This window comes from Falco rusticolus, chromosome 18 (assembly GCF_015220075.1).
Source record: "Falco rusticolus isolate bFalRus1 chromosome 18, bFalRus1.pri, whole genome shotgun sequence".
NCBI lineage: Eukaryota > Metazoa > Chordata > Aves > Falconiformes > Falconidae > Falco > Falco rusticolus.
The window spans coordinates 170,833-183,003 of NC_051204.1; the positions used below are offsets into that span (position 1 = coordinate 170,833).

At 41.3% G+C, this 12,171-nt stretch overlaps 1 protein-coding gene across 6 annotated transcripts in view; it reads right to left on the reverse strand.

The window, feature by feature from the left end:
- The window catches only part of LOC119159079 (speckle type BTB/POZ protein), a 28,503-nt gene extending 18,742 nt beyond the window's left edge, over positions 1-9,761 (reverse strand). The window contains exons 1-3 of one of the 6 annotated variants that reach the window (XM_037411601.1): positions 9,637-9,761; positions 8,750-8,944; positions 6,190-6,261 (exon numbers count right to left, since the gene is read on the reverse strand). The gene's annotated coding sequence lies outside the window, so the exon portion shown is untranslated. Of the gene's footprint in view, positions 1-2,851; positions 2,937-6,189; positions 6,262-8,749; positions 9,082-9,636 lie in introns of those variants that run through there. The other 5 variants (XM_037411600.1, XM_037411598.1, XM_037411602.1 and 2 more) reach the window with 5 other exon arrangements.
- Positions 9,762-12,171: the final 2,410 nt, after the last annotated feature.

The window sequence follows — 12,171 nt, forward strand, 5'->3', positions numbered from 1 at the left end:
TATACAGACTTAACTGTGCCCGAATTAGAAGAAAGAATAATTCATGCCAAAAAATGGTTAGTGAATTAAGCTTGAACACTTTCTAAAAACCAGGAGCATGTGCATTACACCTTCCTCTACCTTTTGTACTTTACAATTAAAAAACAAAAAAAGATGTTACTTAACCTGTACCCTGTTGAGCGCCACAAAACCTGCTAAACTCAAAGTGAGACATGGGTTTTTATTTACAATCTTCAGTAGTAAGATAATAAACTGGAAAAATCAACACAATCACAGCATAAAGATAAAAGGAATGAACTGGCATCCAGTGAAAGATGCATACCAGGCTAAAGGACCTACAACAACTCATTTGGGAGACAGAAAAAATAGAAAGAACCTGGCTCCCCCTCAAAATAGAGTGCAAATGATCTCTGTCACATGTTGAGAGTCCTGTGCTTTTCTCTTGATCCCAAGGCACTATACATCAATCCTAACTCAAGTTTGTAACTTGTCCCCATTATACCATCAGTAGCACTCAGGAACTTCGATGGAAGGCCAAATTCCTGAGGTCATAACAGGGCCCTGTGGACACTGCATAAAAAGATTTTAATTAAGGCAGACACATAGATCTTAATTCAGTTTATTTCAGAAAACTCATTATCAAGTTGTAACATCCAGATTTATTTATTTTTTGAGATGCCAGATCATGGAAAAAAAGATGAGTTACTCAGAAAAATCATTTTGAACACAGTAAGAGAGATAGTTATCTCAAAATGCACTGAATATCGGCAGCCCACTAGAATTCAGTAACCAAAATGCCACTTTGACAAGTATTCAAAAACTGTTTCTTTTCCACTATGTTTTTAATTTTTTTCCCCTTAAACAAATTCTCCAATTGTAAAATGGGGGGGGGGGGGGGGGGGGGGAAGGGAAGGGCTTGGTCACCTATAACAATTGTAATTTGTAAGAAACTGTTAAAGGATGGGACAATTGTCAGTGAAACATCAGTACTGTAGGGAGAATTACAAGTTTTACATGGATTTTGTAAGAAAAGAAACAACCATCATTCTTTAGCTGTAGACCACCTACCATCCCTTCCCTCTCCTCCCCAAATATCGCCAGATAAAACAGCAAACAGCTAAAACTAAACTGAGGGAAGAGAGAGGAAGTTGGTGGTAAGAAGCAGCCAAGAGTTCTCTAAATAACCTTCTGCTTTTATAAACAAATCCTCCACTGAAAATTTCTGCTCTTCAGTCATTAAGTCAAGTCATATTTTTGACATTCTTCTAAGACTGCTTCATGTTGGTGTTTGAACAGATGCAGAAAACTGCATCCCCTCCAATCACATCCAACCCTAACTACAAATTACCCAAAGTATATTAGAATTACACCCACAGCAGTCAATATAAAATGTAATCAAATCCTTAAAAGCAAATAAAACTTTTTTATTTTAGAGTTACTGCTGCATTTAAGTCACCACTCCTATTTTCACCAGATATTTGCCTTCTACTCTTTCTACTTCCATCTTTAATCCTCGAGCTACATCCCAAGATGCTTAAAGCTTAAATCTTCAAAACTGTTTTTCCTCAGAAGTTAATCTTCCTCATAATTTTTTAATTAAGATCATAAGCACGTTAAAAGTAAATAAACCTCTTATTTTCCTTTTCTCCAAATTCTCCTTTTCACCGCTTTTCTCTTCCCTCCTGCCAATCCGTTCCTGCTCATTTCTCTCCTCTCAAGCAAAAATGCAATTCAAACACACTAGCTAAGGTTTTACAGAAACAATCAGCTTGAGCAGACTTCTAAAATAAAAAGAGTTCACAGGCAATAACAAAACCCTTTTCTGAAATAAGATCAGGTTTCTTATTGAAGACAGATTCTCCCTCACAGGCAAATCATAAAAAGTATTTTACAGCTTCAGTTTCTACTTGTAAATTGTTACCTGTCACTTGCAAGTAACTCAGTTGCCATTTTAACAATTTTTTAAAAAAGTAAAACATTCATAGCATGTAACTCATCTTCCCAATAAAAAAGATAAAGCCACGAAAACTTCCTAACATTCTGGGGAAGGCTCTCACTCTGAAAACAGGCTGGCAACAGCAGGGGGTTTTCTCCCCTGTGTAGACTGTTCTTCTCTTGCAAAAGCAACCCACTGCTAGAAATACCTCACACCTCTAAAATCCCAACAGATTCCTGGGGAGTTGAAAATAACTGGAAGAAAATGCCTAAGTGGTACAACATCTAATCAGCGAACAAGCCAAAACTGAAAATTAAGCAGGACTGCATTTTTCAATCTACTGCGGTGAGACCCAGTACCAAACACTGCTAAAGCACTCAAATGGGATTGCAGATCTGATCTCTAGCAAATCACCAAGACTATAATCCCCTCTGGAGCCTTTTATTTATATCAACATTCCGGTAATACAAACATCTGGTAGTCCTCACATAACATTTTCCAGTTGCCATCTTGCATTAATATTTCTACGAGCTTATCAAAACCAACTTGAGCTGAAGTACAGTTTCTGCCATTATGATTTTGGAAATTAAGTTTTCAAATAATCTATTTAGAGATTACAAAGCATCGCCAAAATGAGACACCAAACTACTGGATTCTTTCACCTCCTTGCAATTGCAGCATGACTTTAAAATGGTTATGAGAATTATTTTAACCTGCTAAATGTAAAGATCATGCAATTACCCAATAAAAGCACCCTCAGAATCAGCATGCACACCCAGGTTTTTGGAAAAGCATTGTAAGAATCAACTGCTTGTTTCGTTCCAACAGCAAGCTCACTCCAGCACTTATTTCTAACAGATAATAAATAGCAACTACAAGCACTCGAAAAAGACTCTTCTTTGCAGCCTATCTTACCAGGTAACGCTTCTCAGACACTTGTTTTTACAGGCAGGAAGAGTCCTTAATTTTCAAAGTTACTTTGTTCAGTCTTCTCTCTGACCTTATCAGACATCAACATGAAAAAGAGTAAGGACAGGAAGGAGAGGGGAATCAAATTCCAACCAACTTCCACTTCCAACCCTTCTATATTTTCCTCAAAAATCATTAGCCGTGTTTTCTACAGAACAGATCACACTGACTTCAAAAAGGTGTGATGGTTTTCCTAGCATAATTTTAATAATCTTACATTAACACAAAAATATTACATCTTACCATAAATCCCATTGAAAATAAAAATTATGGCATTCATCTACACCCATATTTGAATATTGTAACCATTCAAGACTAACATTATTGAATTAATAAGAATAAGAGCAAAGAAAAATCTGGTATCTTAGACATTACATATTTAGTACGTTTTTAGTCAACAGGAGAAAGACTGGGCCAGAGGCATTATTCTATGTCTGTTTATATTAGTGACACTTTGGAATCAGGGCAGCAAGGTGAATTCTTTTCACTACTTTCAGCATTAATGTTGTAACTTCTAAGTGAAAAAAAATTCAAAGGAAGTATCTTGGACACAGGGAGCCGATTTGCTTTTAATTACGCATTCTGAGCTGTTATTGGCATAAGCCATTTATTGCATCTTTGAAAAAGAGGTAAATGTAAAAGTATGTGAAAATAAATTCCCAGAACATACCTACATTTATTTCCCTTTTTACACCAAGAAGCCATCTCCATAAAGTGTTCAGCCTCAAAGAAGAAACCAGTTCTTGTCACTTTTGATTTCTTCCTGTTAAACCCTTCTGTTCTTATAAAAACACTTTTAAGGGTCTTCCTATTATTTTCCCCATCAATAGTAAAACTCAATAAGCAATATTAATCTAAAGAGAAGTATCAATTACCTGCTAGCCAAGAACCAACTCTAAATCACACAAGTTATAAATTACTGCCAAAAAAGCACCAGGACTTTAGAACATTTCCATGATACAGCTGAATATAATTTGCTGTAACACTTGTGCTTGCAATCCCTGATTAAAATTATGTAAAATTTAAACGACAGTCATTAGCAAGCAGAGGTCTGTAAGGCAGAACACTACATGTGATGGCAATTTTCAAAACTTCTGGACTCAAACGCCTGCACTGACACGCTGTACTTCTCTCTAGGAAGAAGTATGAACAAAAGCACAAGCTAACAGGACATCTTAAAAAAACACTTTCTCTCAAATGCAGTAGTGAAATACTGTTCTCTGAATTTCATTTAGTGTCCACAAGTGCTTCTAAGAAATTCATCAAACTGATACATGTGGGTTTTAAGCACAACTTGTTGAGGCTGCACACCTCTACAAAAAAGCAGCTGAGGAAATGAAGGCACCCATACAGTGGTGTCACTTAATATGATTTTGAAATTATGAAGGCAGATGTATAAGGTCAAGATACCCAGCCTACAACAATCTGCCTTCTGTGCATCTGAAGAAGGTACTGCATGATGTCTTCACCACAAGATAATAGCTTCTTGTGGGGGATAGAGGGGATACACAACATTCTTTAACAGTCAACATAGTTAACCTGTAGGCATGATTCTAGCCATGTTAACTGAAAACTTTTCCATTGATGCAGTCAGCGTCTGTTCTAGCCTCTTTATGCAGCAACACTTGGGAGGCAGCCAGGCAGCTTCTCTGCATTGCTATACAGCAGCTCCAGATGACTTCGTGTTTGTCTCCACCTGCTCTCCAGTCTCACTGCTGTAAGCATGCCTCTAAAAGCAGGGCTGTCATTTGAACTTCTCTTTCAGATACAAGAGCAAATTCACCGTTTTAAATACAAAAAAACCCCTGAAAAATATTTATTTTTAAGAAAAGATAAGTGAGACCTCACTAGCTTTAAAATCTAGAAGAAATAAATCGTGGGATGCCTCCCAGTAGCAAACCACTGCTATTAGAGAAAAGTTTCTATATACAATTACGATCTGATTTATGATCTGTTGAACGAATTTCTGTAGCAATGAGCAAAGAACGTGGCCAGAACAGTAACTAAAGCCACACTTTTAAAAATACACATATCATTAAGTTAACTGACTTCTTCATCTGATCAAGTTCTGCAAGCAAGCTTCTACTTCTTGTTTGGCTCCAAGGTCAGTAAGTTTTTCTAGACCATCTTCTCCACTCATGCAATTTTGCTTAAATATCAGTTCTTGTCACAGCCCTAACAGATACTCACGTTATACTCATTTTGGAGATAGCTGTTTCTTGGTAAATATGAGGACTTAAGACTTCATGGAAAGGAGGAAAAAAAACCTGAACTACAAATTGCTCTTTTAGTCCCACAAATCATCCTGTGAACCTCTACAAGTACCATTTCTGCATATTCATAGTTAAAAATGTGTAATTCTTTAAGTTCTGTTTGACATCAGAAGATGTTTCCATTTTCAGAACATCACATCAGTCTTTTCAGATTGATGCTGTATAGATGTCACTGCCATTTCTGATGTCACACATACAAAAGTGTTACAACTGTACCTCCATTAACTCAAAGGGTGGCACATTAACTCCAGAGAAAAGGTAGTCATTCAGAGTACCTTAAACTGTTAGTCAGCAATTTAAGAATCCTGGTGTCCAACTATATACCCTAATTTTACACATGATGCAACATGAAATGTTTCTGAATATGTAATAAATTTCAGTGTTCAGAGTTCTAAACCTTCCAATGTATTTTCAGAAACAATACTACTGAACTTATGAGATTCCTAAATATTTTAAATGCTTAAAAAATAGCATATTATCAAATGAATAGTCTGAATTTTTCTGTATTTAAGTCTCTTAAAGGTGTGTGCAAGGGCATCCCCTTTTTGCTAGGAAATTACTTCTGTTATCAGAAGTTGGATCAATTTTTTAAAAGCATTAAATGTTACTGTATATCATGCACAGCCCAACTATTACATCAGACCCAATTTAAAATGCACAACATACATGCTGTATTTCTAGCAAAAGCCATTTTTAAAGTCCACTGTCATACAACAGAACCCGAGTAAGACCTACAGTGCAGGCTAAGAAAAGCTGAACCAAGATCTCAATATGAAAATTTTAATACTATTTTCTCTAATCAGTGTATCTAAAGTCACCACTATCTGCTATACCAATGGCCAAAACACTATCTTCTGGTCATGAATTTAGCGTTGGGAGTATTTAATCCCTCCAGTGGTCCTGACTTTATAAACTCTACAGATGTCTAAAAATCCATGGAGTTGTAAAGCCAGGTACACTTCACAGATTGCAATGGTGCAACTTCTGCCTGTAGACAAAGAATTTACTCACTGTATAAAAATGAACTCTCAAGTCTTTTCCAGGCATTTGCTACACAGTCAGTGGTTCTGCATCTTTTCAGTCCTAAAAATGTGGAGAAAAAAAATGAAGCAAAACCCCCACAAAATTACATTTCATGCGTGTTACCTATTTTCTTGAATTCGCAGCTACGTACACCAGCAAAGAGGAAGAGACTTCCAGAATCACTCAAATCCTTCCTTCCAAAAACTGCTAGAGAGTTCAGTAAAGGGACACTTAATGTGAAATCAAGAAAAGAAATTCTAATACATTTACAGATATAGTTTCAGAAAAACAACAGCTTATTTGCCTCCTCAAGGGTACAAATACTTTCATCTCGTGCTAGTTTCCCATACCATCATGTGTTTCTAGAACTTGGGACACATGCTTTATTTAAGAGGTCTCTCAAGTACAAAGCACAAGACAATGCAGTAGCAGCTTATCAACTGAGAATCAAGAAGCAATTCTCCCAATAAAACGAGCTTGTTTGCTTTTTTTTTTAAAAAAAACACATTTCAGTAGTATTTCCTCTCTGTGCTGAGTAGGAAACACCAACAGTCAGAGGTTGGAGCAATAAAGCAAGATCTTACATAATACTCCAGTCGTGCAGAAAATCAAGCCAATGCTGGGAGAAGGAATTTTACAACATTACAGTGGGTATTTCCAAGTGTGAAACTATGCATGCAATCAATAACACCGCAATAGCTCCTGATTGTACAAGCTTTATGCCCAATTCTGCAGAAATAATGTCCAGGAAGAAATGAAGCAGATGTTTCAAGTTTACAGGTCCACTGTGAGCCAGGCAGTGGAATGGCAAAGCCCCAAGAGTAAAATGCTGAATAGAAGGGTGTGTCAAGAATAATGCTGTTAAGTCCCTCTTCTGTAAACTAGAATGGTATCTAGAAAAATCACACAGGGCATCAAACTCGGTTCACAGTACATACCTCACACTAGGACCATCTAGAGGCTCAGCTGCAGTTCAGAGATTCAGAGATTAACCCTAAACCTCCCCACGCACAGGTCAAGCTGGCTCAGTGGAAACTAACTGAGAGAAGACTCTGATGAATGGAATGGTCTTCAACATTTATCAGGTCTAATCAACCTAATACTATTGCCAGTCCTGGTACCTTCTCCATGTTAAAACATCAGCAAATTGTAAGATCAATTACACAGGAAATAGTATTTTTTTGAGCACTCCACTGTCATCTGTGCAATCAGCGATGGCAATGTTGGCAATGTTCACGGAGACCGTACGTGAAACCAAAACCCCTTACATTTTAACTCCCTCCCTGATCTGTATCTATGGGCAAACCCAGGAGGTTTGGGGGAGGAAATGCAATTCGTTTTATAATAGGGGTAACTACACTCAAGTAAATCAGGGTATCAAATTTGATAGTAGTTTCTATGATCTTATGGTAGGTACAGTCCTCTCCTGTATTACTGTCCTCTCCTGATATGGTGACAGGACAAGAGCTTGCAATGTACTTCTGCTATTATTTTGTCTCGATCTCGATACCCATCCATGACAAAATGCCATTAAGAAAATAAAAATCTGTCTTTTCTTCAGGGCACAACGAAACAAGTGACATAATGAAACCAAGTAATTCTGGGCATTTGGTTAGAAAATATCACTGAAAAAGAAGCCAGTGGTATGTTTTACTTAACTAATGTAGGGGGATTTATAACCAAAGAGTTCTGTTTTATAAAGCATAAATAATAGTGTCATTCTTCAGACTTTTATAGGGCTTCACATCAAGCCACCCCCAGACATAAACACTTAGAACTCTAAAGGCAAAGAAAGAGGAAAAAAAAAAGAAATCACAAAAAAGTATTCCTTTTCATTATGTCACAATGATGCTCTACAATCACAAACGTAAACACATTTAATAAATCTGAGTTACAGAAAAATGACAACAAATAACATTACATTCCATATCTTCCTCTCCTCTAAAAAACATCAAGGGAAAGACAATTCCATTGCACAGGCATCTGGCACACTACAGAAATAGTATTTTACCTTTATAATACCTTTATAATCATTAATCAAGATAATGCTTGTAGCAAGCACTAGCACTCAGCTATTAAATTGAATCAGTGACACATTTAACTGCGAAAGAGAATTCTTTTGCCTTTCCATACTGCATGATGATGCACCATTTCCTTTAAACACCACCACAGGCCTGAGACACAGTGAAGAAATACCAGCACCGATCCCAGACGCCTCTAATTCACGAGAAACGTGCCTCTCAGTCCTCAGCGGTGAAAACTACAACCGGCCATCCCTTACTTGGTTATGCTGTTAGTCACCCCAGGTTTTCCACTCCAGCCTTTATTTCCTTTCTCCCACTCACGTTTCCTTACTCAGTTCCTGGCACCCCACTGAACCTCTGCCCCTGCCTGAGGAGCTCCGGGAATCCCTTAAGCAGGCCTCCCCCGAACTTTCCCCTGCCGGACCTCTCCCCTCCCCAGGCCCCGCTCCCTCACTCGCGCCCTCCTCCCCAGCCGAGCCACCGAGCCCTCCCCCAGCGCCTGCCCCCTTCCCCACAGCTCTTACCTCCGGGCCCCGCGAGTGACTCCTACGGCCGGTGGAAGCCCCGCTCCGAGACAGGCTGAGCGCCCGAGAAGCCCTGGCCCAGGCAGGTGCGGCGGGTGGGGATAGCGCCCCCGGACTCTGGCCCCCGTTCCGCAGCCAGCCCCTCTAGGCGAACACCAGCAGCTGGAGCTCACTATCGAGCAGCATGTCTTCCTCCTCCGAGTCCCCCCAAGCAGATGCAGAGGCTCGTTATTCCGCTTATTCCGCAAGTCCCCGCAGCAGCGCTCTGCGCAGGCGCCGCGCTGACGAACGGGCAGGATATGGCCGTTCCCAGCGCTCCCCCCCGGCCGCGCAGGCGCCCCGGCCGCACCGCGCTCCCCCCCGCGCCCCGCTCCCGGCCACCGCGCAGGCGCGTACCCCTCGCACCGGCCTCGGCCTCCCGCCCCCCGCTCCCCTCCGCGCCTGCGGCCGCGGCGCCCTTCCCGCTCCCGCGCCTGCGCAGCCAAACACGCCCTCCCCGCCCCCCCCTCTTGCGCATGCGCGCTCGGCCCCGCCCGCCCGCCCCTCCCCCGGGTGGCTCACCGCCTGGCAGCACGGCGGAACATGCGCCGTGTGCCTTGGGGTCCCCTCAAGTTCAAGCGCTCGCTATTTGGCAGAGCTACTCCTGTCGCAGTGCCACTTAGAACAGCCAGCAGAGGAGGGGGACGCAGGCCCGCGCGGGTCTCTCACTTCCCAGTCGTGCGGCAGGGCCGCCGCAGGGACACAGGAGAGCTGCCCCACATACACATCAGAGAGGCAAGCGGTGGCGGGGGACGAGGAGACTACCTTCCCCCCATCCCTGCGGAGGCTTCCAGTCCTCGCCCAATTCCTTTTTGCTTCTCTCCCCCGCACGGCCCCTCCCACCTCACCTGAGAAGGGAACCGCTGCCTGCTGTCCCCTTTCGGTCTCCTCATACCACCCTACACTGACACATCCGGCCCCCCCGCAGCGCCCGCCCCTCAGCGGCACGCGGAGGCGCTGCGCATGCGCCGAGAGGCGGGGTGGGGCGTGAACGCGGGAAGGGCGTCGAGGGAGGTGGTGCGCGTCATCTGTGCTTCGCCTCACAGCATTGTGAGGAGCGGCTGCCTGAGGTGGTGCCGTGCTTCTCTGCTCCTTCTGCCTGGCAGGCCTCTTCTCCTGGTGTTGCGTGAGGGTTGACAGCTCTTCTGCGAGCTGGTGTCGGCTTTTGTTTCAAATTCCTTTACTCAAGGAGGAAGTGTTGGGGGAGATGAGAGTGTATGTTTCGCTTGCTGTGGTGGTGTGGCCTGTTTTCATCTTTCCTCCTGGTTCCTTTGAGGGTTGGGCTTAGCGTTATGGTGGAAAATACAAACAATTCTTCCCTATTCTCTCACTTCAGGCTGTGTGGTGGGTCATCTGTGCTTGTGAAGAGTGGCTCCCTGCACTGTCCACAATGATAATTTCTTCGCAAGTTTGAAGATGGCTGGTGAGTTTTTCCTCAAAGCATAGTGGTTATTTTAATGTTTTGAGAAAAGGATTATAAAGCAACATGTCTGTCATTCAGGGATCTAGATCAAAAAGTTAAGGGAGGCCTTACAGACTTACAAGGCCCACCTTTTACAAGGGGGTTATCAAGCAAATGGAGCCAGGCACTTCATAGTGGTACATGGCAGGAGGATGAGACACAAAAGGAAACCTGAAGAGATTTAGACTAGATACAAGATATCTAGATATGGCCATAGATGAGCGTTTGGACAGGTTGCCCAGATAGACTATGTGGTCTCTGTTTTCTCAGGGTTTTAAAGGTCTGATTAAATAAAGTCCTGAGCAACCTTCTCAGATCTCATAGGTGACCCTGCTTTGAGCAGGTTGGACCAGATAACATCCCGATGTATTTATACTATCATCGTAAGATCCTGTCTATGTATGGGTCTTCTAATTTGTAATGGTTTGCAAACAGGGAAAGCAAAATAGTCATTGTTCACAGCCTTTAAATACTTAAATGTTTGTGGAGAAGCTTATCCTCGGCTAGCCTTTCTTTCCTGCCAGTTAATAGTGAATTAACACAATTACATGCAAAGCACCACAATAACCAAATCAGTCAGGTTACATAATACATATCACAGTTACACTTAAATGAAAGATACAAACTCTTTTTACCTCATATCTCATTCTCTTAGATGAAAAATGCTGCTTCTTATAGCACAATTGGTCCTGTATGCTTGGCAGCCACAGTTGTCCACTACTGACTCAGAGAATATTGCCCGTTTCATCGCAAATGTTTTCTGTGGTGTCCTGGGTTTTCCTGGCACGTATCTCATCCAAGTCATAACTAATTCTTGAACCCTGCTTCATTCTGTCATTTCACAAACTGCTGCCCATGGTGACAAACCAGCAGGTAATGCTGCATTGCAATGAAGAAATGCCATAAAACTGCCTCTTGTGATGTACAGAATTGGTGTTAGCATTCCTATTCTGGCTATGCATTTCTCCTAGAAACTTACTTTCATACCCTTTCCATTAGTCTGGGGTTTATATTCCCCAAATAAGCTGTGGATTATTTACTGATGTATTTATCCTCTTTACAGTTGAAGTACAAAAGGAAATCACAGCACCAGTTTTAAGAGAAAACAGATTCCTCCTTCCCCTCGCTTAGGCTGCAGACAAATTGCAAGATGTTTCTAGACAGAACAAACAGAAATGTCTCCTTTAATTCAACACTGGCTATATGTCAGTTAGTGGTAGGAAGGTCAACCTTTCTTGCGGTTTATGACATTCTCCTAATCAAAATTCTCTTGTTCCCAGGAAGTGGAAGATTAAATAGGGTATGTGTGAAAATGATCAAATTTTACCTCACCTCCATATGTAAAAGTTACTTAAGGTCAATTCTGTCCTCCTTAGTGGCAGATAGAAGTGAAATACTGTCACTCCTCGCAGACCCTACCTTCTGTCTTTAACAAAATTACAATTCCTAGGTGCAGGTACTGCTTGAACCTTGAAAATGTGCATGGGGATATGCAGGGGTATGTGTGTGTGTGTGTGTGTGTGTGTGTTTTGACACTAGGGTGCATGTAAGAGTAACCAAATTCTTAAATGCATTCACTTTGGGTATAATTTTCAGTATCATCTGAATGATACAAGACAGGTGTATTTTTCTGCATGAGAATCATCAGTAAATGCTAATGTACATATAGGTTTGAAGGTGTTTCTTTTGTGTATATTTAAGTTTTATTTTTATGTGAAGCTGATTAAACTGATGTCCATGAAAGAGTTATGTGCAAGAATTTTAAATAGCTCCTGATTTTTAATATTCACTTCCTCTTTGGTTTTAATTATTTTGTTCCTACGTCTACGTTTCCCTTTCAATTTACTAAAAATCTAGAAATGTAATTAGAGAGAGGCTGAACTCAGAGAAAGCTGCCAGAATTTCTACATCATGATTAAAT